The sequence below is a fragment of the Salvelinus alpinus genome, chromosome 17 (assembly GCF_045679555.1).
Source record: "Salvelinus alpinus chromosome 17, SLU_Salpinus.1, whole genome shotgun sequence".
Classification (NCBI taxonomy): Eukaryota; Metazoa; Chordata; class Actinopteri; order Salmoniformes; family Salmonidae; genus Salvelinus; species Salvelinus alpinus.
The window spans coordinates 50,913,754-50,938,837 of NC_092102.1; the positions used below are offsets into that span (position 1 = coordinate 50,913,754).

General features: G+C 47.9%; 1 long non-coding RNA gene across 1 annotated transcript; it reads right to left on the reverse strand.

The window, feature by feature from the left end:
• Positions 1-798: 798 nt before the first annotated feature.
• LOC139543266 (uncharacterized) lies at positions 799-1,805 on the reverse strand. Its single transcript, XR_011668649.1, has 3 exons — positions 1,613-1,805; positions 1,000-1,112; positions 799-889 (listed from the first exon to the last, which is right to left on the reverse strand). It is a non-coding gene; the product is annotated as an uncharacterized lncRNA (long non-coding RNA).
• Between the last annotated feature and the right edge of the window lie 23,279 nt (positions 1,806-25,084).

The following is a 25,084-nucleotide window of genomic DNA, read 5'->3' on the forward strand; positions in this document are numbered from 1 at the left end:
ATTTTTGATTTTATGGGACATATTGGAGTGCCAACAGAAGAAGTTCTTCAAAGGTAAGGCATGAATTATATCGTTATTTCTGAGTTTTGTGTCGCGCCTGGCGGGTTGAAATATGATTGTCATGTGTTTGTTTGATGGGGTGCTGTCCTCAGATAATCGCATGGTTTGCTTTCGCCGTAAAGCCTTTTTGAAATCTAACATGATGGCTAGATTAACAAGAAGTTTGGTGTATTGCACTTGTGAAAGTTAAATATTTCCCCCCCAAAAAATTGAATTTCGCGCTCTGCATTTTCACCGGATGTTGTCAAATCGATCCCTTTAACTGAATTTGATCCATAAGAATTTAACAGATGATGACCCCAGCTAGGAGTGAAAGAGCAGCGAAGTTTCCCAGGTCTCACCTTCCTTTCATCCTTCTTCCAAACCAAGTCCTTCACCCGGATGTCGAAGCACTCGGTCCCCTTCTTGATTCTCCTCTGTTAGCTCTCCTGTTTTTCCTGCGCCTTGTTGATGTTCAGTCTCACCTTGATAACAGAATTAAATGCAATTATACTTCAAATGATTACAAATACATATCTTACATATCTCTTGGAGGGACAGAAAATAAATGAACAGTAGAAAGCCTGAGCCTGAGCCTGAGCCTGAACATGGTCATCGAAGACGCTTTGATCTGGTTTGACAACTTCCACCACATCAGGTGGGATCTTAGTGATTCGAAAGTACGTTATACAAAAATAGCAATAGACAAACAACAACACATTAAGTCAATCACACTGCTGTTGTGTGCAAAAGAGAACTACCTTCATGTTGGCCTCCCACCGTTCCTGGTACCCGTCAAGGGACTTGCCCATGGCAGTCTTGATGGTCTGGTTGGTCCGTTCATCCAAACCTGGAGGAGTGGGGTAAGAAAGAAAAGGGATATCTATTGACAATGGAAGATATTGAAATATGTCTGATTATGTTCCATGGAAAAACTACAAAAAATTGTAAGATCCACACCTTGTTCCAGATTTCACAACCTTTGACCGTTGGTCACACAAGATGAACTCAGGAGAACAGTGGGTGTTGAAGTCGTCCATCATCGCCTTGGAGGTGGCTTGGCCAGTCTTATCCTTGACGGGTATCACACAAAACAAAAATCATTTTAGCTTCCTTTTAAATGGGTTATAGAAAATAATTTTTGAGTTATGCACTTTCTTTTTCTGACTTTAATGGGTGTTGCCTCCACCCACTTGGTAAAGTAATCGGTCGACATCTGACATCAGCTGTTGTCAGGTGAGGTCCACATTTAAAGCGTTAGAGAGAATATTACTTTATTCTGATCCATTTCTGTGTCATACAGTTTACAGATGTTCATATTATTAAGGCTACTGACACACACACACACACACACACACACACACACACACACACACACACACACACACACACACACACACACACACACACACACACACACACACACACACACACACACACACACACACACACACACACACACACACACACACACACACACACACACACACACTCTATAATATTGAACTCTGCTGTGGTCAAATAAAAGCAACCATTACAAAACAACTTACGAAATTTGAATTGTGACACTTACCGATCATGTTCCATGGTGAAATAACTTTGATGGGATTCAACTCTGGTGAACTTCTGGCAGGCTAGACAGGTACTGACCTTTACGCACAGTGACAAATAATTGAAACATTGTGTGCTGTCTGATATGACATTAATTGATACCACAGATATAATAGAATGTGATTGAAAAACAAAAGGTTATTTCACTTGCCCATCTGTCCACGTCCTTAACAATCCCACTCCAGAAGAAGCGTAGGTTGATTTTGGTCAATCATGTGCTTACTACGAAATGTCCAGCATGCATCTCTGTCAGCACGACCTCTTTCTCCTCCTTAGTGAAAATCACCCTCCTGTGTGGCTGGCCATCCTTCCACTGTAGGTACATGTGATTGACTCACAAGTTAGAAGACAAGAGTTGTTGAAATACTCATATCTACATTTTATTGTTTAGTTTCTGTCAGCCATTTAATAAACTATAACGGACTAACATTGGAATTGGAGTTGATTCCAAGCCAATACATAAAAGACCGTACACAACTTGAAGTAACCACATATTTTGGTCATGGAACGTGTTCTGATTGGCCTGTCTGTGAGAGGCCAAGCCTCGACACACCGAACAAATTGTTTATTCATCAAAACCAGGCCCTTTTGCGCCAACGACAGCAAGTGCACCGATACTTGTGATAGTGAAAATAGCAAACATATTTCTAACACACCCATGACCCTACAGTATAGCCCTACTGCCTGTGCTTAGATTTACCATTGCTTTTTGTTTGTTAAAATAGAACACGTAATATTAAACAGCTGCAAATTATTGATATATCCAAGTGTCACCAACAAAAACACGTAATCAATAGCAAATGCAGCATATGGCATACATTCTTCACATGCAAATAGCACTTTTCGGTAGTGCTCAAAAAGCATACCATTCCGAGAACACCATTTCTTTTTCAAGTCAATGAGCCAAATCAGTCGTCCATGACAACAAAATCATAAACAACGGAGTTGGCTAATTAGTCCTTTGTTTTTTGGACTAATTACTCCTTAGTTTTTGGGTTATACTATTTTTGGGTTTTATCTATTTTTGGGTTTTATCTATTTTTCCAGTATTTCTAAGTCATATTCTTGAAGACCAAGGGGTGTTCAAATAACTTGAAATCTTTTATTTTTTTATGTAAAGATATAGCCTAATCATATTATTATCTATAGTAAAAAGTGATTGGTTAGAAGAAGCCTACATAACCAACCCATTCATTAAAATACAATATCCATGAATGGCCAGCAATGTAAACTCTGACGTTGAACTGATCCCACTGGGCACTGGTTGAATCGAAGTTGTTCCCCACGTCATTTCAATTAAATCACGTTGAACCAACGTGGAAAAGACGTTGAATTGATGTCTGTGCCCAGACATGTTGTTGTTCAATTGGTAATATAAATGTTTGTTTTCTTCTAATGCCTCTCAAACCGGTTTCAGTTTATTGGGCTAAGTCTTGTCCTTGAAGTAGAACTGAGCGATTTCCACGAGATGGTCCAGCTATCCAACATATGCATCAAGTTGTATGTTTAAACTTGACACAAATACGTACAATATGCATATTATTATTACTATTGGATAGAAAACACTCTCTAGTTTCTAAAACCGTTTGAATTTTGTCTGTGGGTAAAACAGAACTCATTTGGCAGCACACTTTCTGACCAGGAAGTGGAAAGTCTGAAATCGATGCTGTGTTCAAGAGCCTGCCTATAAAGGGGCATGATACGTATGACTATACGTGCACGTCATACACCTTCCCCTAGATGTCAAGAGGAAGTGAGAGAAGAAATGAGTTGATTATCTCAGTCTGAGGTGGAATAAACCCTCTTGGAACGACGTGTCCTCCATTTTCTGTTTTCTGCAAGGCGCGTGTTGGGACCTGTTATTGCCTACTGGAAAGCTGTCGTTATGGGCGAATACTATCTCCGGCTTTGATTTTATTTGATACATGTCACAATATCATCGTAAAGTATGTTTTTTCAATATAGTTTTAATAGATTATTGAAATTTATTCGGGACGTTAGGCGTGTTGCGTTGTTTGCGTTTGTTCACGAAGGAGAGCTTAGCACCACTTGGCCAGTGTGCTTGCTAATTCAAGAGGGAAAAAGAACGTTGTAATACCAAACAAAGACGGTTCTGGACATAGGACCCCTTGTACAACAGTCTGACGGAAGCTCATCAAAAGTAGGACCCATTTTATGATGCTATTTCATATATCTGTCGAACTGTGTACTATTAGTTTTGCGCCCAGGTTTTGGGCACTATCTCGCCATAACGTAAGCCTTATGTCGTAATGAAGTTATTTTTAGAATTCTAACACTGCGATTGCATTAAGAACTAGTGTATCTATCATTTCCTATACAACATGTATTTTTCACCAAAAGTAGGAACCATTTTGTGATGCTATTTCATATATCTGTCGAACTGTGTACTAGTAGCTTTGCGCTCAGGTTTTGGTTATTCCCTTACCATAACTAAGTCTTATGTCGTAATGAAGATATTTTTAGAATTCTAACACTGCGATTGCATTAAGAACTAATGGATCTATCGTTTCCTATACAACATGTATTTTTTTGTAATGTTTATGAATAGCTATTTGGTCAGAATAGGTGAGAGTCTAATAGAAATATCCGCACATTCTGGGAAAAATATGCTACGTTAGCATATTGTATAACCACGTATTTCAGCTCTAAATATGCACATTTTCGAACAAAACATAAGTGTATGTATAACCTGATGTTATAGGACTGTCATCTGAGGAAGGTTTATGAAGGTTAGTGAAATCTAATATCTTTTGCTGGTTTATTCGCTAATGCTAACGTGCCTATTGCTATTGCTATATTGCTATATTGCTATATTGCTAACGTGCCTTGATGAATGAATGCGGTAGTGTGGTAGGCTATTGTAGTAAGCTAATATAATGCTATATTGTGTTTTCGCTGTAAAACACTTAAAAAATTGGAAATATTGGCTGGATTCACAAGATGTTTGTCTTTAATTTGCTGTACACCATCGATTTTTCAGAAAAGTTTTATGATGAGTATTTAGGTAATTCACGTTGGTCTCTATAATTACTCTGGCTGCTTCAGTGCTATTTTTGACGGTAGCTGTGATGGTAGCTGAAATGTAAAACTGATTTATACCTCAAATATGCACATTTTTCGAACAAAACATAGATTTATTGAATAACATGTTATAAGACTGTCATCTGATGAAGTTGTTTCTTGGTTAGTTTGGTTGGTTCTAGGTTAGTTTGGTTGGTTTTGTGCATGCTACCTGTGCTGTGAAAAATGTCTGTGCTTTTTTCTATTTGGAGGTGAGCTAACATAAATATACGTGGTGTTTTCCCTGTAAAACATTTAAAAAATCTGACATGTTGGCTGGATTCACAAGATGTGTATCTTTCATTAGCTGTATTGGACTTGTTAATGTGTGAAAGTTAAACATTTCTAAAAAATAGATTTTGAATTTCGCGCTCTGCCTTTTCAGTGGAATGTGGGAGGAGTTCCGCTAGCGGAACGCCGGGGCTGTAAAGGTTAACTGCAGTATTTTATTAAGCAGCATTGATGCAATGATGCTATTGGTTGAGATGTTACGGAGAGCAGTTTGGTTAAGGTTAAATCAGATTTGTTGACTTTGTGGCTATGCTAGCTAGTGACCACTCTGCAGAGATGCTTCCAGAACAACAAGATTCATATAAATATCTAACAAGTAATATCTAACAAGTAATATCTAACAAGTAATATCTAACAAGTAATATCTAACAATCTACACAACATACACCCAACACACACAAATCTAAGTAGGAATTAATTAAGACTATATACATATGGACGAGCGATGTCAGACCGGAACGGACTAAGATACAGTATAATAGTATATAATACAGTATACATACGTGTGTTCCGTTCGTCATATGGATCGGACCAAGGCGCAGTAGAGTTCCACATATTTTAATAAATAGAAACTCACCAAAAAAAAACAACCAAGCACAAACGAAACGTGACGTTCTGGGCTACTCACAGGCAGCTACACAAACACAAGATCCCACAAAGCACAAAGGGGAAATGGCTGCCTAAATGTGATCCCCAATCAGAGACAACGATAAACAGCTGCCTCTGATTGGGAACCATAACAGACCAACATCGACATATGACCCAGATGACCCACCCTAAATCACACCCCGACCTAACCAACAGAGAGAAAAAAAGCTCTCTATGGTCAGGGCGTGACAACATGAGATGAGTAATGCCAGATATGTAAACATTATTAAAGTGACTAGTGTTCCATTCCTTAAAGTGGCCAGTGATTTCAAGTCTATGCCTATAGACAGCAGCCTCTAATGTGCTAGTGATGGCTGTTTAACAGTCTGATGGCCTTGAGACAGAAGCTGTTTTTCAGTCTCTCGGTCCCAGCTTTGATGCACCTGTACTGACCTCGCCTTCTGGATGATAGCGGGGTGAACAGGCAGTGGCTCGAGTGGTTGACGTCCTTGATGATCTTTTTGGCCTTCCTGTGACATCGGGTGCACCCGGTAATACATTGTCACATTCTGGCAGAATAAAAAATGGGGGGTCCCCGCTGAAAAAGTCTGAATACCACTGATAATGGCTATGGTGGTGGTGGAACTGGTTATTATGATGGTGGTGGTGGAACTGGTTATTATGGTGGTGGTGGTGGAACTGGTTATTATGGTGGTGGTGGTGGAACTGGTTATTATGGAGGTGGTGGAACTGGTTATTATGGAGGTGGTGGAACTGGTTATTTTGGCGTGGTGGAACTGGTTATTTTGGAGGTGGTGGAACTGGTTATTATGGAGGTGGTGGTGGAACTGGTTATTATGGAGGTGGTGGAACTGGTTATTATGGAGGTGGTGGTGGAACTGGTTATTATGGAGGTGGTGGAACTGGTTATTTTGGAGGTGGTGGAACTGGTTATTATGGAGGTGGTGGAACTGGTTATTATGGAGGTGGTGGAACTGGTTATTATGGAGGTGGTGGAACTGGTTATTTTGGAGATGGTGGAACTGGTTATTTTGGAGGAGGTGGAACTGGTTATTTTGGAGGTGGTGGAACTGGTTATTTTGGAGGTGGTGGAACTGGTTATTTTGGAGATGGTGGAACTGGTTATTTTGGCGGTGGTGGAACTGGTTATTATGGAGGAGGTGGAACTGGTTATTTTGGAGGTGGTGGAACTGGTTATTATGGAGGAGGTGGAACTGGTTATTTTGGAGTTTGTGGAACTGGTTATAATGGAGGAGGTGGAACTGGTTATTTTGGAGGTGGTGGAACTGGTTATTTTGGAGATGGTGGAACTGGTTATTTTGGAGATGGTGGAACTGGTTATTTTGGCGGTGGCAGCAGTAAAGCAATTCCACCACCGTGATGATGGTGATGACCTCTTAAAAAGTATTTGGTCAGATATGTACAGTATGGTTTCCTAAAAACTAGAGGTGGCTCAACTAACCCTTTGGCTCACCTTACTTTCACATAAAGACAAAATACATTGCGAAAGGGTTATTTAAAGACAACAAATGTAGCTAGCCCTCAACCAGAGAAACATTAAAAAGAAAAAGCTTTTACTGAACAGCGGCTGTGTCTGAATTGGTACCCTGTTCCCTTAACCTCTCTGGGATTTGTGGGACGCTAGCCAACAGCCAGTGAAATTGCAGGGCGCCAAATTCAAACAACAGAAATCTCATAATTAAAATTCCTCAAACATACAAGTATTATACACCATTTTAAAGATAAACTTCTTGTTAATCCAGCCACAGTGTCCGATTTCAAAAAAGCTTTACGGCGAAAGCACACCATGAGATTATGTTAGGTCAGCGCCTAGCCACTGTAAACCATACAGCCATTTTCCAAAGAAGGAGAGGTGTCACAAAAGTAGGAAATAGAGTTCAAATTAATCCCTAAACTTTGATGATCTTCACCGGATGGCACTCCCAGGACTCCATGTTAGACAATAAATGTGTGTTTTGTTCGATAAGTTCATCTTTAAACCCAAAAACCTAATTTGTCTGCCATATGAGTTATGTTATACTCACAGACATTATTGTGTTTTCTATCCAAATATACCAATTATATGCATATCCTAGCCTGAGTAAAAGGCCATATACTCTGGGCACGCTTTCATCCACTTCCCAATGCTGCCCCCTATCCCAAGGAAGTTAAAACAGAAAATATTAAAACTATTTCCTAGCACTGGGATTGAACCTGCACTCCTCAGAGCCGTAGTTCACGGTTTAAGGCCTTCCTATACACCAATCCACAACACCCTTGCAAGCCGCAAGCCTACTAGATGGTAATACTAGACGGTAATACTAGACGGAAATACTAGAAGGTAATACTACATGGTTATACTAGACGGTAATACAAGATGGTAATACAAACTGGTTATACTAGCTGGTAATACTAGATGGCAATAATAGACATAATACTAGATGGTAATACTACATGGTAATACTACATGGACTAGAAGGTAAACTAGAAGGTAATACTAGAAGGTAATACAAGATGGTAATACTAGATGGTAATACTAGATGGTAATACTAGATGGTAATACTAGAAGGTAATACAAGACGGCAATACTAGATGGTAATACTAGATGGTAATACCAGACGGTAATACTAGACGGTAATACTAGACGGTAATACTAGACAGTAAAACTAGACGGTAATACTAGACGGTAATACTAGAAGGTAGTACTAGACGGTAACACTAGATGGTAATACCAGACGGTAATACTAGACGGTAATACTAGACGGTAAAACTAGACGGTAAAACTAGACGGTAATACCAGACGGTAAAACTAGACGGTAATACTAGACGGTAATACTAGACGGTAATACTAGACGGTAATACTACATAGTAATACTACATGGTAATACTAGACGGTAATATCCCCATTTCTCTTTCTCCCAAATACAGTCAGCTGATGTTCTAAAAGAGCTGCAAAATCTGGACCCTTACAAATCAGCCGGGCTAGATAATCTGGACCCTTTCTTTCTAAAACTATCTGCTGAAATTGTTGCCACCCCTATTACTAGCCTTTTCAACCTCTCTTTCGTGTCGTCTGAGATTCCCAAAGATTGGAAAGCAGCTGCGGTTATCCCCCTCTTCAAAGGGGGGGACACTCTTGACCCTAACAGCTACAGACCTATATCTATCCTACCCTGCCTTTCTAAGGTCTTCGAAAGCCAAGTCAACAAACAGATTACCGACCATTTCGAATCCCACCATACCTTCTCCGCTATGCAATCTGGTTTCAGAGCTGGTCATGGGTGCACCTCAGCCACGCTCAAGGTCATAAACGATATCTTAACCGCCATCGATAGGAAACAATACTGTGCAGCCGTATTCATTGACCTGGCCAAGGCTTTTGACTCTGTCAATCACCACATCCTCATCGGCAGACTCGACAGCCTTGGTTTCTCTAATGATTGCCTCGCCTGGTTCACCAACTACTTCTCTGATCGAGTTCAGTGTGTCAAATCGGAGGGTCTGTTGTCCGGGCCTCTGGCAGTCTCCATGGGGGTGCCACAGGGTTCAATTCTTGGACCGACTCTCTTCTCTGTATACATCAATGATGTCGCTCTTGCTGCTGGTGATTCTCTGATCCACCTCTACGCAGACGACACTATTCTGTATACTTCTGGCCCTTCTTTTGACACTGTGTTAACAACCCTCCAGGCGAGCTTCAATGCCATACAACTCTCCTTCCGTGGCCTCCAATTGCTCTTAAATACAAGTAAAACTAAATGCATGCTCTTCAACCGATCGCTGCCTGCACCTGCCCGCCTGTCCAACATCACTACTCTGGACGGCTCTGACTTAGAATATGTGGACAACTACAAATACCTAGGTGTCTGGTTAGACTGTAAACTCTCCTTCCAGACTCACATCAAACATCTCCAATCCAAAGTTAAATCTAGAATTGGCTTCCTATTCCGCAACAAAGCATCCTTCACTCATGCTGCCAAACATACCCTTGTAAAACTGACCATCCTACCAATCCTCGACTTCGGTGATGTCATTTACAAAATAGCCTCCAAAACCCTACTCAATAAATTGGATGCAGTCTATCACAGTGCCATCCGTTTTGTCACCAAAGCCCCATATACTACCCACCACTGCGACCTGTACACTCTCGTTGGCTGGCCCTCGCTTCATACTCGTCGCCAAACCCACTGGTTCCAGGTCATCTACAAGACCCTGCTAGGTAAAGTCCCCCCTTATCTCAGCTCGCTGGTCACCATAGCAACACCTACCTGTAGCACGCGCTCCAGCAGGTTTATCTCTCTGGTCACCCCCAAAACCAATTCTTCCTTTGGCCGCCTCTCCTTCCAGTTCTCTGCTGCCAATGACTGGAACGAACTACAAAAATCTCTGAAACTGGAAACACTTATCTCCCTCACTAGCTTTAAGCACCAGCTGTCAGAGCAGCTCATAGATTACTGCACCTGTACATAGCCCATCTATAATTTAGCCCAAACAACTACCTCTTTACCTACTGTATTTATTTATTTATTTTGCTCCTTTGCACCCCATTATTTCTGTCTCTACTTTGCGCTTTCTTCCACTGCAAACCAACCATTCCAGTGTTTTTAGTTTTTATTTTACTTGCTGTGTTGTATTTACTTCGCCACCATGGCCTTTTTATATTTTTATTTATTTATACATATTTGTTTGCCTTCACCTCCCTTATCTCACCTCACTTGCTCACATTGTATATAGACTTATTTTTTTTTCACTGTATCATTGACTATGTTTGTTTTACTCCATGTGTAACTATGTGTTGTTGTATGTGTCGAACTGCTTTGCTTTATCTTGGCCAGGTCGCAATTGTAAATGAGAACGTGTTCTCAATTTGCCTACCTGGTTAAATAAAGGTTAAATAAAAAAAATATATATATAAAAAAATACTAGAAGGTAATACTAGATGGTAATACTACATGGTAATACTACATGGTAATAATAGACGTAATACTAGACGGTAATACTAGACTGTAATACTAGATGGTAATACCAGACGGTAAAACTAGACGGTAATACTAGACGGTAATACTAGACGGTAATACTAGACGGTAATACTAGGTGGTAATACTACCTGGTAATACTAGAAGGTAATACTAGATGGTAATACAAACTGGTTATACTAGCTGGTAATACTAGATGGAAATACTACATGGTAATAATAGACGGTAATACTAGACGGTAAAACTAGACGGTAATACTAGACGGTAATACTAGATGGTAATACTACATAGTAATACTACATGGTAAGGCTAGACGGTAAAGCTAGACGGTAATACTAGACGGTAATACTAGACGGTAATACTAGAAGGTAATACTACATGGTAATACTACCTGGTAATACTACCTGGTAATACTAGACGGTAATAGGGCTTTGCATTGCTCCTAGTGGACAGTATTGTAATTGTCTACATACACAAGGCATCTCCCACATCCTGGGGACCTTAACAAGCATCTAATACTGCTGGTGTGACCTGGCTGTAATAGGGAGCCAGTTAGGGAGCCAGTTAGGGAGCCAGTTAGGGAGCCAGTTAGGGAGCCAGTTAGAGAGCCAGTCAGGGAGCCAGTTAGGGAGCCAGTTAGGGAGCCAGTTAGGGCAGAGAAAGGTCAAAATGGCTACCCTTTAGGACCCACTTCTAAAGCTGGTAATTGCTTGACATTCAGGAGATCTATTCCGGATCGCACTGCCTGATCACCCACCCACCCTCGCTCCCAGCCTCCACCACATGCAGTCTGAAGCACGAGCCTCTCTGTGGGCCTGCCAGGGTCAAACTGCAGGTAGTGACTGGGAGGGTGTGTGTGTGTGTGTGTGTGTGTGTGTGTGTGTGTGTGTGTGTGTGTGTGTGTGTGTGTGTGTGTGTGTGTGTGTGTGTGTGTGTGTGTGTGTGTGTGTGTGTGTGTGTGTGTGTGTGTGTGTGTGTGTGTGTGTGTGTGTGTGTGTGTGGCAGAGCAGCAGGGTCTGGTCTCTGAAGTTCCCACGTCAGTCAAAAGAGCGATTAAAGACTGAAGAACCTTATTAAATGTACCAGACACACACACACACACTTACACACACACACACACACTCACAGCCAAAGTAATGCACACATACACACACACACACACACACACACACACACACACACACACACACACACACATACACACACACACACACACACACACACACACACACACACACACACACACACACACACTGATACTTTACTAGAACAACTTGACGGGTGAGGCTGGTTGGAACTCCACTGTTTTAAGTGTTTCCAGTTCCTCCGTTAAGTCATTTTAATCTTTCCTCTGCAGCTTGCTAATGGCTAAGTCTGCGTTCAATATCAAATTGGCTGTCTGGGGTCTGACAGAGGAGAGAGAGGTAGAGTCTGGGGTCTGTCAGAGAAGAGAGAGAGAGAGTCTGGGGTCTGACAGAGGGGAGAGAGAGAGAGAGAGAGAGAGAGAGAGAGAGAGAGAGTCTGGGGTCTGACAGAGAAGAGAGAGAGAGAGAGAGAGTCCAGGGTCTGACAGAGGAGAGAGAGAGAGAGTCTGGGGTCTGACAGAGGAGAGAGAGAGAGAGTCTGGGGTCTGACAGAGAAGAGAGAGAGAGAGTCCGGGGTCTGACAGAGGAGAGAGAGAGAGAGAGTCTGGGGTCTGACAGAGAAGAGAGAGAGAGAGAGGTAGAGTCTGTGGTCTGTCAGAGAAGAGAGAGAGAGAGAGTCTGGGGTCTGACAGAGGAGAGAGAGAGAGATAGTCTGGGGTCTGACAGAGAAGAGAGAGAGAGAGAGAGAGTCAAGGGTCTGACAGAGGAGAGAGAGAGAGAGAGAGTCTGGGGTCTGACAGAGGAGAGAGAGAGAGAGTCTGGGGACTGACAGAGGAGAGAGAGAGTCTGGGGTCTGACAGAGGAAAGAGAGAGAGAGAGAGTCTGGGGTCTGACAGAGGAGAGAGAGAGAGAGTCTGGGGTCTGACAGAGGAGAGAGAGAGAGAGAGAGTCTGGGGTCTGACAGAGGAGAGAGAGAGGGAGTCTGGGGTCTGACAGAGGAGAGAGAGAGAGAGTCTGGGGTCTGACAGAGGAGAGAGAGAGGGAGTCTGGGGTCTGACAGAGGAGAGAGAGAGAGAGAGAGTCTGGGGTCTGACAGAGGAGAGAGAGAGGGAGTCTGGGGTCTGACAGAGGAGAGAGAGAGGGAGTTTGGGGTCTGACAGAGGAAAGAGAGAGAGAGAGAGTCTGGGGTCGGACAGATGAGAGAGAGAGAGAGAGAGAGAGAGAGAGAGAGAGAGAGAGTCTGGGGTCTGACAGAGAAGAGAGAGAGAGAGAGAGAGTCCAGGGTCTGACAGAGGAGAGAGAGAGAGAGTCTGGGGTCTGACAGAGGAGAGAGAGAGAGAGTCTGGGGTCTGACAGAGAAGAGAGAGAGAGAGTCCGGGGTCTGACAGAGGAGAGAGAGAGAGAGAGTCTGGGGTCTGACAGAGAAGAGAGAGAGAGAGAGGTAGAGTCTGTGGTCTGTCAGAGAAGAGAGAGAGAGAGAGTCTGGGGTCTGACAGAGGAGAGAGAGAGAGATAGTCTGGGGTCTGACAGAGAAGAGAGAGAGAGAGAGAGAGTCAAGGGTCTGACAGAGGAGAGAGAGAGAGAGAGAGTCTGGGGTCTGACAGAGGAGAGAGAGAGAGAGTCTGGGGACTGACAGAGGAGAGAGAGAGTCTGGGGTCTGACAGAGGAAAGAGAGAGAGAGAGAGTCTGGGGTCTGACAGAGGAGAGAGAGAGAGAGTCTGGGGTCTGACAGAGGAGAGAGAGAGAGAGAGAGTCTGGGGTCTGACAGAGGAGAGAGAGAGGGAGTCTGGGGTCTGACAGAGGAGAGAGAGAGAGAGTCTGGGGTCTGACAGAGGAGAGAGAGAGGGAGTCTGGGGTCTGACAGAGGAGAGAGAGAGAGAGAGAGTCTGGGGTCTGACAGAGGAGAGAGAGAGGGAGTCTGGGGTCTGACAGAGGAGAGAGAGAGGGAGTCTGGGGTCTGACAGAGGAAAGAGAGAGAGAGAGAGTCTGGGGTCTGACAGAGGAGAGAGAGAGAGAGTCTGGGGTCTGACAGAGGAGAGAGAGAGGGAGTCTGGGGTCTGACAGAGGAGAGAGAGAGGGAGTCTGGGGTCTGACAGAGGAGAGAGAGAGGGAGTCTGGGGTCTGACAGAGGAGAGAGAGAGGGAGTCTGGGGTCTGACAGAGGAGAGAGAGAGAGAGTCTGGGGTCTGACAGAGGAGAGAGAGAGGGAGTCTGGGGTCTGACAGAGGAGAGAGAGAGAGAGTCTGGGGTCTGACAGAGGAGAGAGAGAGGGAGTCTGGGGTCTGACAGAGGAGAGAGAGAGAGAGAGAGTCTGGGGTCTGGCAGAGGAAAGAGAGAGAGAGTCTGGGGTCTGACAGAGGAGAGAGAGAGAGAGAGAGTCTGGGGTCTGGCAGAGGAGAGAGAGAGAGAGAGAGAGTCTGGGGTCTGACAGAGGAGAGAGAGAGAGAGTCTGGGGTCTGACAGAGGAGAGAGAGAGAGAGTCTGGGGTCTGACAGAGGAGAGAGAGAGAGAGAGTCTGGGGTCTGACAGAGGAGAGAGAGAGGGAGTCTGGGGTCTGACAGAGGAGAGAGAGAGAGAGTCTGGGGTCTGACAGAGGAGAGAGAGAGAGGGAGTCTGGGGTCTGACAGAGGAGAGAGAGAGAGAGAGTCTGGGGTCTGGCAGAGGAGAGAGAGAGAGAGAGAGAGAGAGTCTGGGGTCTGACAGAGGAGAGAGAGAGAGAGAGTCTGGGGTCTGACAGAGGAGAGAGAGAGAGAGAGAGAGTCTGGGGTCTGACAGAGGAGAGAGAGAGAGAGAGAGAGTCTGGGGTCTGACAGAGGAGAGAGAGAGAGAGTCTGGGGTCTGACAGAGGAGAGAGAGAGAGAGAGAGTCTGGGGTCTGACAGAGGAGAGAGAGAGGGAGTCTGGGGTCTGACAGAGGAGAGAGAGAGAGAGAGAGTCTGGGGTCTGGCAGAGGAGAGAGAGAGAGAGAGAGAGTCTGGGGTCTGACAGAGGAGAGAGAGAGAGTCTGGGGTCTGACAGAGGAGAGAGAGAGAGAGAGAGTCTGGGGTCTGACAGAGGAGAGAGAGAGAGAGAGAGTCTGGAGTCTGACAGAGGAGAGAGAGAGAGAGTCTGGGGTCTGACAGAGGAGAGAGAGAGAGAGAGTCTGGGGTCTGGCAGAGGAGAGAGAGAGAGAGTCTGGGGTCTGACAGAGGAGAGAGAGAGAGAGAGTCTGGGGTCTGGCAGAGGAGAGAGAGAGAGAGAGAGTCTGGGGTCTGACAGAGGAGAGAGAGAGAGAGTCTGGGGTCTGACAGAGGAGAGAGAGAGAGAGAGAGTCTGGGGTCTGACAGAGGAGAGAGAGAGAGAGTCTGGGGTCTGACAGAGGAGAGAGAGAGAGAGAGAGTCTGGGGTCTGACAGAGGAGAGAGAGAGGGAGTCTGGGGTCTGACAGAGGAGAGAGAGAGAGAGTCTGGGGTCTGACAGAGGAGAGAGAGAGGGAGTCTGGGGTCTGACAGAGGAGAGAGAGAGAGAGTCTGGGGTCTGACAGAGGAGAGAGAGAGAGAGAGAGTCTGGGGTCTGACAGAGGAGAGAGAGAGAGAGAGAGTCTGGGGTCTGACAGAGGAGAGAGAGAGGGAGTCTGGGGTCTGACAGAGGAAAGAGAGAGAGTCTGGGGTCTGACAGAGGAAAGAGAGAGAGAGTCTGGGGTCTGACAGAGGAGAGAGAGAGAGAGAGAGTATGGGGTCTGGCAGAGGAGAGAGAGAGAGAGAGAGAGTCTGGGGTCTGACAGAGGAGAGAGAGAGAGAGTCTGGGGACTGACAGAGGAGAGAGAGAGAGAGAGAGAGTCTGGGGTCTGACAGAGGAGAGAGAGAGAGAGAGTCTGGGGTCTGACAGAGGAGAGAGAGAGAGTCTGGGGTCTGACAGAGGAGAGAGAGAGAGAGAGAGTCTGGGGTCTGACAGAGGAGAGAGAGAGAGTCTGGGGTCTGGCAGAGGAAAGAGAGAGAGAGAGAGTCTGGGGTCTGACAGAGGAGAGAGAGAGAGAGTCTGGGGTCTGACAGAGGAGAGAGAGAGAGAGAGAGTCTGGGGTCTGACAGAGGAGAGAGAGAGGGAGTCTGGGGTCTGACAGAGGAGAGAGAGAGAGAGTCTGGGGTCTGACAGAGGAGAGAGAGAGGGAGTCTGGGGTCTGACAGAGGAGAGAGAGAGAGAGAGAGTCTGGGGTCTGACAGAGGAGAGAGAGAGGGAGTCTGGGGTCTGACAGAGGAGAGAGAGAGGGAGTCTGGGGTCTGACAGAGGAAAGAGAGAGAGAGAGAGTCTGGGGTCTGACAGAGGAGAGAGAGAGAGAGTCTGGGGTCTGACAGAGGAGAGAGAGAGGGAGTCTGGGGTCTGACAGAGGAGAGAGAGAGGGAGTCTGGGGTCTGACAGAGGAGAGAGAGAGGGAGTCTGGGGTCTGACAGAGGAGAGAGAGAGGGAGTCTGGGGTCTGACAGAGGAGAGAGAGAGAGAGTCTGGGGTCTGACAGAGGAGAGAGAGAGGGAGTCTGGGGTCTGACAGAGGAGAGAGAGAGAGAGTCTGGGGTCTGACAGAGGAGAGAGAGAGGGAGTCTGGGGTCTGACAGAGGAGAGAGAGAGAGAGAGAGTCTGGGGTCTGGCAGAGGAAAGAGAGAGAGAGTCTGGGGTCTGACAGAGGAGAGAGAGAGAGAGAGAGTCTGGGGTCTGGCAGAGGAGAGAGAGAGAGAGAGAGAGTCTGGGGTCTGACAGAGGAGAGAGAGAGAGAGTCTGGGGTCTGACAGAGGAGAGAGAGAGAGAGTCTGGGGTCTGACAGAGGAGAGAGAGAGAGAGAGTCTGGGGTCTGACAGAGGAGAGAGAGAGGGAGTCTGGGGTCTGACAGAGGAGAGAGAGAGAGAGTCTGGGGTCTGACAGAGGAGAGAGAGAGAGGGAGTCTGGGGTCTGACAGAGGAGAGAGAGAGAGAGAGTCTGGGGTCTGGCAGAGGAGAGAGAGAGAGAGAGAGAGAGAGTCTGGGGTCTGACAGAGGAGAGAGAGAGAGAGAGTCTGGGGTCTGACAGAGGAGAGAGAGAGAGAGAGAGAGTCTGGGGTCTGACAGAGGAGAGAGAGAGAGAGAGAGAGTCTGGGGTCTGACAGAGGAGAGAGAGAGAGAGTCTGGGGTCTGACAGAGGAGAGAGAGAGAGAGAGAGTCTGGGGTCTGACAGAGGAGAGAGAGAGGGAGTCTGGGGTCTGACAGAGGAGAGAGAGAGAGAGAGAGTCTGGGGTCTGGCAGAGGAGAGAGAGAGAGAGAGAGAGTCTGGGGTCTGACAGAGGAGAGAGAGAGAGTCTGGGGTCTGACAGAGGAGAGAGAGAGAGAGAGAGTCTGGGGTCTGACAGAGGAGAGAGAGAGAGAGAGAGTCTGGAGTCTGACAGAGGAGAGAGAGAGAGAGTCTGGGGTCTGACAGAGGAGAGAGAGAGAGAGAGTCTGGGGTCTGGCAGAGGAGAGAGAGAGAGAGTCTGGGGTCTGACAGAGGAGAGAGAGAGAGAGAGTCTGGGGTCTGGCAGAGGAGAGAGAGAGAGAGAGAGTCTGGGGTCTGACAGAGGAGAGAGAGAGAGAGTCTGGGGTCTGACAGAGGAGAGAGAGAGAGAGAGAGTCTGGGGTCTGACAGAGGAGAGAGAGAGAGAGTCTGGGGTCTGACAGAGGAGAGAGAGAGAGAGAGAGTCTGGGGTCTGACAGAGGAGAGAGAGAGGGAGTCTGGGGTCTGACAGAGGAGAGAGAGAGAGAGTCTGGGGTCTGACAGAGGAGAGAGAGAGGGAGTCTGGGGTCTGACAGAGGAGAGAGAGAGAGAGTCTGGGGTCTGACAGAGGAGAGAGAGAGAGAGAGAGTCTGGGGTCTGACAGAGGAGAGAGAGAGAGAGAGAGTCTGGGGTCTGACAGAGGAGAGAGAGAGGGAGTCTGGGGTCTGACAGAGGAAAGAGAGAGAGTCTGGGGTCTGACAGAGGAGAGAGAGAGAGAGTCTGGGGTCTGACAGAGGAGAGAGAGAGAGAGAGAGTATGGGGTCTGGCAGAGGAGAGAGAGAGAGAGAGAGAGTCTGGGGTCTGACAGAGGAGAGAGAGAGAGAGTCTGGGGACTGACAGAGGAGAGAGAGAGAGAGAGAGAGTCTGGGGTCTGACAGAGGAGAGAGAGAGAGAGAGTCTGGGGTCTGGGGTCTGACAGAGGAGAGAGAGAGAGAGAGAGTCTGGGGTCTGACAGAGGAGAGAGAGAGAGAGAGAGTCTGGGGTCTGACAGAGGAGAGAGAGAGAGAGTCTGGGGTCTGACAGAGGAGAGAGAGAGAGAGAGAGTCTGGGGTCTGACAGAGGAGAGAGAGAGGGAGTCTGGGGTCTGACAGAGGAGAGAGAGAGAGAGAGAGTCTGGGGTCTGGCAGAGGAGAGAGAGAGAGAGAGAGAGTCTGGGGTCTGACAGAGGAGAGAGAGAGAGTCTGGGGTCTGGCAGAGGAGAGAGAGAGAGAGTCTGGGGTCTGACAGAGGAGAGAGAGAGAGAGAGTCTGGGGTCTGGCAGAGGAGAGAGAGAGAGAGAGAGTCTGGGGTCTGACAGAGGAGAGAGAGAGAGAGAGAGTCTGGGGTCTGACAGAGGAGAGAGAGAGAGAGTCTGGGGTCTGACAGAGGAGAGAGAGAGAGAGAGTCTGGGGTCTGGCAGAGGAGAGAGAGAGAGAGAGAGTCTGGGGTCTGACAGAGGAGAGAGAGAGAGAGAGTCTGACAGAGGAGAGAGAGAGAGAGAGAGTCTGGGGACTGACAGAGGAGAGAGAGAGAGAGTCTGGGGTCTGACAGAGGAGAGAGAGAGAGTCTGGGGTCTGACAGAGGAGAGAGAGAGAGAGAGAGTCTGGGGTCTGACAGAGGAGAGAGAGAGAGAGTCTGGGGTCTGACAGAGGAGAGAGAGAGAGAGAGAGAGAGAGAGTCTGACAGAGGAGAGAGAGAGAGAGAGAGAGAGTCTGGGGTCTGACAGAGAAGAGAGAGAGAGAGTCTGGGGTCTGACAGAGGAAAGAGAGAGAGAGAGAGTCTGGGGTCTGACAGAGGAGAGAGAGAGAGAGAGAGTCTGGGGTCTGACAGAGAAGAGAGAGAGAGAGTCTGGGGTCTGACAGAGGAAAGAGAGAGAGAGAGAGTCTGGGGTCTGACAGAGGAGAGAGAGAGAGAGAGAGAGAGAGAGAGAGTCTGGGGTCTGACAGAGGAGAGAGAGAGTCTGGGGTCTGACGGAGGAGAGAGAGAGAGAGTCTGGGGTCTGACAGAGGAGAGAGAGAGAGAGTCTGGGGTCTGACAGAGGATAGAGAGAGAGAGAGTCTGGGGTCTGACAGAGGAGAGAGAGAGAGAGTCTGGGGACTGACAGAGGAGAGAGAGAGAGAGAGAGTCTGGGGTCTGGCAGAGGAGAGAGAGAGAGAGAGTCTGGGGTCTGACAGAGGAGAGAGAGAGAGAGAGAGAGAGAGTCTGGGGTCTGACAGAGGAGAGAGAGAGAGAGTCTGGGGTCAGACAGAGGAGAGAGAGAGAGAGAGAGAGTCTGGGGTCTGACAGAGGAGAGAGAGAGAGAGTCTGGGGTCTGGCAGAGGAGAGAGAGAGAGAGTCTGGGGACTGACAGAGGAGAGAGAGAGAGAGAGAGTCTGGGGTCTGGCAGAGGAGAGAGAGAGAGAGAGTCTGGGGTCTGACAGAGGAGAGAGAGAGAGAGAGAGAGAGAGTCTGGGGTCTGACAGAGGAGAGAGAGAGAGAGTCTGGGGTCAGACAGAGGAGAGAGAGAGAGAGAGAGAGTCTGGGGTCTGACAGAGGAGAGAGAGAGAGAGTCTGGGGTCTGGCAGAGGAGAGAGAGAGAGAGAGTCTGGGGTCTGACAGAGGAGAGAGAGAGAGAGTCTGGGGTCTGACAGAGGAAAGAAAGAGAGAGTCTGGGGTCTGACAGAGGAGAGAGAGAGAGAGTCTGGGGTCAGACAGAGGAGAGAGAGAGAGAGTCTGGGGTCTGACAGAGGAGAGAGAGAGAGAGTCTGGGGTCTGGCAGAGGAGAGAGAGAGAGAGTCTGGGGTCTGACAGAGGAAAGAGAGAGAGAGAGTCTGGGGTCTGGCAGAGGAAAGAGAGAGAGAGTCTGGGGTCTGACAGAGGAGAGAGAGAGAGTCTGGGGTCTGACAGAGGAAAGAGAGAGAGAGTCTGGGGTCTGACAGAGGAGAGAGAGAGAGTCTGGGGTCTGACACAGGAAAGAGAGAGAGAGAGTCTGGGGTCTGACAGAGGAGAGAGAGAGAGTCTGGGGTCTGACAGAGGAAAGAGAGAGAGAGAGTCTGGGGTCTGGCAGAGGAGAGAGAGAGAGAGTCTGGGGTCTGACAGAGGAGAGAGAGAGAGAGTCTGGGGTCTGACAGAGGAAAGAGAGAGAGAGAGTCTGGGGTCTGGCAGAGGAGAGAGAGAGAGAGTCTGGGGTCTGACAGAGGAGAGAGAGAGAGAGTCTGGGGTCTGACAGAGGAAAGAGAGAGAGAGAGAGAGAGAGTCTGGGGTCTGACAGAGAAGAGAGAGAGAGAGAGAGAGTCCAGGGTCTGACAGAGGAGAGAGAGAGAGAGTCTGGGGTCTGACAGAGGAGAGAGAGAGAGAGTCTGGGGTCTGACAGAGAAGAGAGAGAGAGAGAGAGAGTCCGGGGTCTGACAGAGGAGAGAGAGAGAGAGAGTCTGGGGTCTGACAGAGAAGAGAGAGAGAGAGAGGTAGAGTCTGTGGTCTGTCAGAGAAGAGAGAGAGAGAGAGTCTGGGGTCTGACAGAGGAGAGAGAGAGAGATAGTCTGGGGTCTGACAGAGAAGAGAGAGAGAGAGAGAGAGTCCGGGGTCTGACAGAGGAGAGAGAGAGAGAGAGAGTCTGGGGTCTGACAGAGGAGAGAGAGAGAGTCTGGGGTCTGACAGAGGAGAGAGAGAGAGAGTCTGGGGACTGACAGAGGAGAGAGAGAGTCTGGGGTCAGACAGAGGAGAGAGAGAGTCTGGGGTCTGACAGAGAAAAGAGAGAGAGAGAGATTTTGGGGTCTGACAGAGGAGAGAGAGAGAGAGTCTGGGGTCTGACAGAGGAGAGAGAGAGAGAGTCTGGGATCTGACAGAGGAGAGAGAGAGAGAGAGAGTCTGGGGTCTGACAGAGGAGAGAGAGAGAGAGAGAGTCTGGGGTCTGGCAGAGGAGAGAGAGAGAGAGAGAGAGTCTGGGGTCTGGCAGAGGAGAGAGAGAGAGAGTCTGTGGTCTGACAGAGGAGAGAGAGAGAGAGTCTGGGGTCTGACAGAGGAGAGAGAGAGAGAGAGAGTCTGGGGTCTGACAGAGGAAAGAGAGAGAGAGTCTGGGGTCTGACAGAGGAGAGAGAGAGAGAGAGAGAGTCTGGGGTCTGACAGAGGAGAGAGAGAGAGAGTCTGGGGACTGGCAGAGGAGAGAGAGAGAGAGAGAGAGTCTGGGGTCTGACAGAGGAGAGAGAGAGAGAGTCTGGGGTCTGACAGATGAGAGGGAGAGAGAATCTGGGGTCTGACAGAGGAGAGAGAGAGAGAGTCTGGGGACTGACAGAGGAGAGAGAGAGAGAGTCTGGGGTCTGACAGAGGAGAGAGAGAGGGAGTCTGGGGTCTGACAGAGGAGAGAGAGAGTCTGGGGTCTGACAGAGGAAAGAGAGAGAGAGAGAGTCTGGGGTCTGACAGAGGAGAGAGAGAGAGAGTCTGGGGTCTGACAGAGGAGAGAGAGAGAGAGAGAGAGTCTGGGGTCTGACAGAGGAGAGAGAGAGGGAGTCTGGGGTCTGACAGAGGAGAGAGAGAGAGAGTCTGGGGTCTGACAAAGGAGAGAGAGAGAGAGAGAGTCTGGGGTCTGACAGAGGAAAGAGAGAGAGAGTCTGGGGTCTGACAGAGGAGAGAGAGAGAGAGAGAGAGTCTGGGGTCTGACAGAGGAGAGAGAGAGAGAGAGAGAGAGAGAGAGAGGTCATGATCAGATGAGCTCCTGCATTTTTCAGCATTTTCTTTAAAAAAGATAGGTTTAGAGTTAGATAAACTTGGATTTTTTTTTCAGAGGAAAGAGAGAGAGAGTCTGGGGTCTGACAGAGGAGAGAGAGAGAGAGAGAGAGTCTGGGGTCTGACAGAGAAGAGAGAGAGAGAGAGGTAGAGTCTGTGGTCTGTCAGAGAAGAGAGAGAGAGAGAGTCTGGGGTCTGACAGAGGAGAGAGAGAGAGATAGTCTGGGGTCTGACAGAGAGAGAGAGAGAGAGAGAGAGTCCGGGGTCTGACAGAGGAGAGAGAGAGAGAGAGAGTCTGGGGTCTGACAGAGGAGAGAGAGAGAGTCTGGGGTCTGACAGAGGAGAGAGAGAGAGAGTCTGGGGACTGACAGAGGAGAGAGAGAGTCTGGGGTCAGACAGAGGAGAGAGAGAGTCTGGGGTCTGACAGAGGAAAGAGAGAGAGAGAGAGTCTGGGGTCTGACAGAGGAGAGAGAGAGAGAGTCTGGGGTCTGACAGAGGAGAGAGAGAGGGAGTCTGGGGTCTGACGGAGGAGAGAGAGAGAGAGTCTGGGATCTGACAGAGGAGAGAGAGAGAGAGAGAGTCTGGGGTCTGACAGAGGAGAGAGAGAGAGAGAGAGTCTGGGGTCTGGCAGAGGAGAGAGAGAGAGAGAGAGAGTCTGGGGTCTGGCAGAGGAGAGAGAGAGAGAGTCTGTGGTCTGACAGAGGAGAGAGAGAGAGAGTCTGGGGTCTGACAGAGGAGAGAGAGAGAGAGAGAGTCTGGGGTCTGACAGAGGAAAGAGAGAGAGAGTCTGGGGTCTGACAGAGGAGAGAGAGAGAGAGAGAGAGTCTGGGGTCTGACAGAGGAGAGAGAGAGAGAGTCTGGGGACTGGCAGAGGAGAGAGAGAGAGAGAGAGAGTCTGGGGTCTGACAGAGGAGAGAGAGAGAGAGTCTGGGGTCTGACAGATGAGAGGGAGAGAGAATCTGGGGTCTGACAGAGGAGAGAGAGAGAGAGTCTGGGGACTGACAGAGGAGAGAGAGAGAGAGTCTGGGGTCTGACAGAGGAGAGAGAGAGGGAGTCTGGGGTCTGACAGAGGAGAGAGAGAGTCTGGGGTCTGACAGAGGAAAGAGAGAGAGAGAGAGTCTGGGGTCTGACAGAGGAGAGAGAGAGAGAGTCTGGGGTCTGACAGAGGAGAGAGAGAGAGAGAGAGAGTCTGGGGTCTGACAGAGGAGAGAGAGAGGGAGTCTGGGGTCTGACAGAGGAGAGAGAGAGAGAGTCTGGGGTCTGACAGAGGAGAGAGAGAGAGAGAGAGTCTGGGGTCTGACAGAGGAAAGAGAGAGAGAGTCTGGGGTCTGACAGAGGAGAGAGAGAGAGAGAGAGAGTCTGGGGTCTGACAGAGGAGAGAGAGAGAGAGAGAGAGAGAGAGAGAGGTCATGATCAGATGAGCTCCTGCATTTTTCAGCATTTTCTTTAAAAAAGATAGGTTTAGAGTTAGATAAACTTGGATTTTTTGTCAGGAACACATACAGGATGCTACCCTCTACTACATAACCTTCACTTCAAATCAAAACTCAAAACCTACAACCTGATTTTGGACGGAATTACGGAATCACCTGAAAAGTTCACAACAACCAAGGTTTATAATTCTTTACAGCATATTCTCTGGAAAACAACAGAAACCTGAAAACACCACCCAACCTGGAACTGAGTGAGTAATGTTTAGTCTGAAACTATATTCTATTTCCAAAAGCCAAGAAGAAAAATACATGACATTACTTTATAAGGCCTGAATGGTAACATAATTCTTCCAAGCTTGATACAGCTTCAACTAGCACTGACGTGTCAAGTGAGAGGTGTCAAAGCACATTAGCCCAACAATGGCAGGAGAGTCGAATAGTCTACCCCAACCAAATGGAGAGAACTTAGAAGCTGCCTCCCGCTGTTCAGAGGTAATTAAAATACATTACCCTGTGAGTGTTAAGAATGATAAGGCAAGAAAAGATCACAAAAGGAAGCTCCTTATGGAAAATCAAGAGACACTTTTTGCTGACTATTACAAAAATGGGAACATCAGCAACCTTATCTTCCACACAAACCATCCCCAGGCATGGCACAGTGCTATATTAGCACACTACCCCTCTGTCAAGAGAGGGGGGGTTAACGAGGGGTGGAAACTCAGGATTCTTGACAACGAGGACGAGGAGTCAGCTAATATAAATCTATATAAGTCTGGAACAGTAATGGTACAGGGCAACCCCAAACAGTTTCAGCTGGACTTTCATCTAATCAAAGAACTAGCCCAGCAGGAGAAGCTCTCCCTTGATAAAGATACCCCCACCCCAAGTGGGTCAGACCAGACCTCCTCACCATATAACCCCACAGACGAGCAACCCTCAGCAAACAGTCAACCTCCCAGTACAGAGCACTCCTCCCTCATTGAAATGAAGGATAAATTTACCCAGCTGGAGGTAAGGCAGGTGGAGCTGGAACAGCAGGTGATTACACTCCAGTCAGCACAGACCCATACAACAGTCCAGCACAACAACCCCTTAACCAGACCAGGAGAGCTGGAGGTGGAGAGAGACATATCTGCACTCTGTACAGTGGTGAGACAACTTCAACAGGAGAAAGAGCAGAAGCAGGAGCAGAACAAAGCACTAGAGGAGAGGATCAGACTGCTGGAGGAGAGGGAGAGGGGGATGGAGGAGAGGATCAGACTGCTGGAGGAGAGGTTGAGGGGGATGGCATGTGACAGAGAACAACCCACTAGGGAGGTGGCCATCCCCACAGAGACGCCAGCAGAACAGCCCACCTCAGCACCCGACAAAAGTCTCGACACCACAGCAGAACAGTCCACACCAGACTCTGACCATAGAGTCGACATCACAGCAGAACAGACAAAAGAAAAACCCCAAGCCCAGCAGCTCTCACCCCCTCTGAGCACCCCCCCTGTCAGCCACCCCGATAGCCCTCCTGACAACCCCCCCACACCCACTGAGGACAAACACAAGACACAGATTGTCCTTCTTATGGACTCAAATGGGAAATATATAGAAGAAAAAAAACTTTTTCCCAAACACAGTGTGTCTAAACTCTGGTGTCCAAACACCCAGCGCGCCCTAGAACTTCTGTCTGAGGACAAACTAGGCTCACCTAGCCACATAATAATACACACAGGCACAAACGACCTGAGAGCACAGCAGGAAAGGGTGGCCACAGCACTGAAGGGAGTGATTGAAAAAGCTTCTTCTACTTTCCCCAACGCACAAGTGGTTATCTCCACCCTGCTACCACGAAAAGACTTCCACCCTGCTACAATACAGCGGGTAAACGCAAGCATTTCCCGTGACTGTGCCTCAAAACCAAATGTTTTTCTGGCCCACCACTCCACCCTGGACTTGAACAGCCTCTATGACCAGGTCCACCTCTACAAGGCAGCAGTGCCCACCTTTGCCCGGACTCTAAAGGACATCGCTCTCAAACGAAGC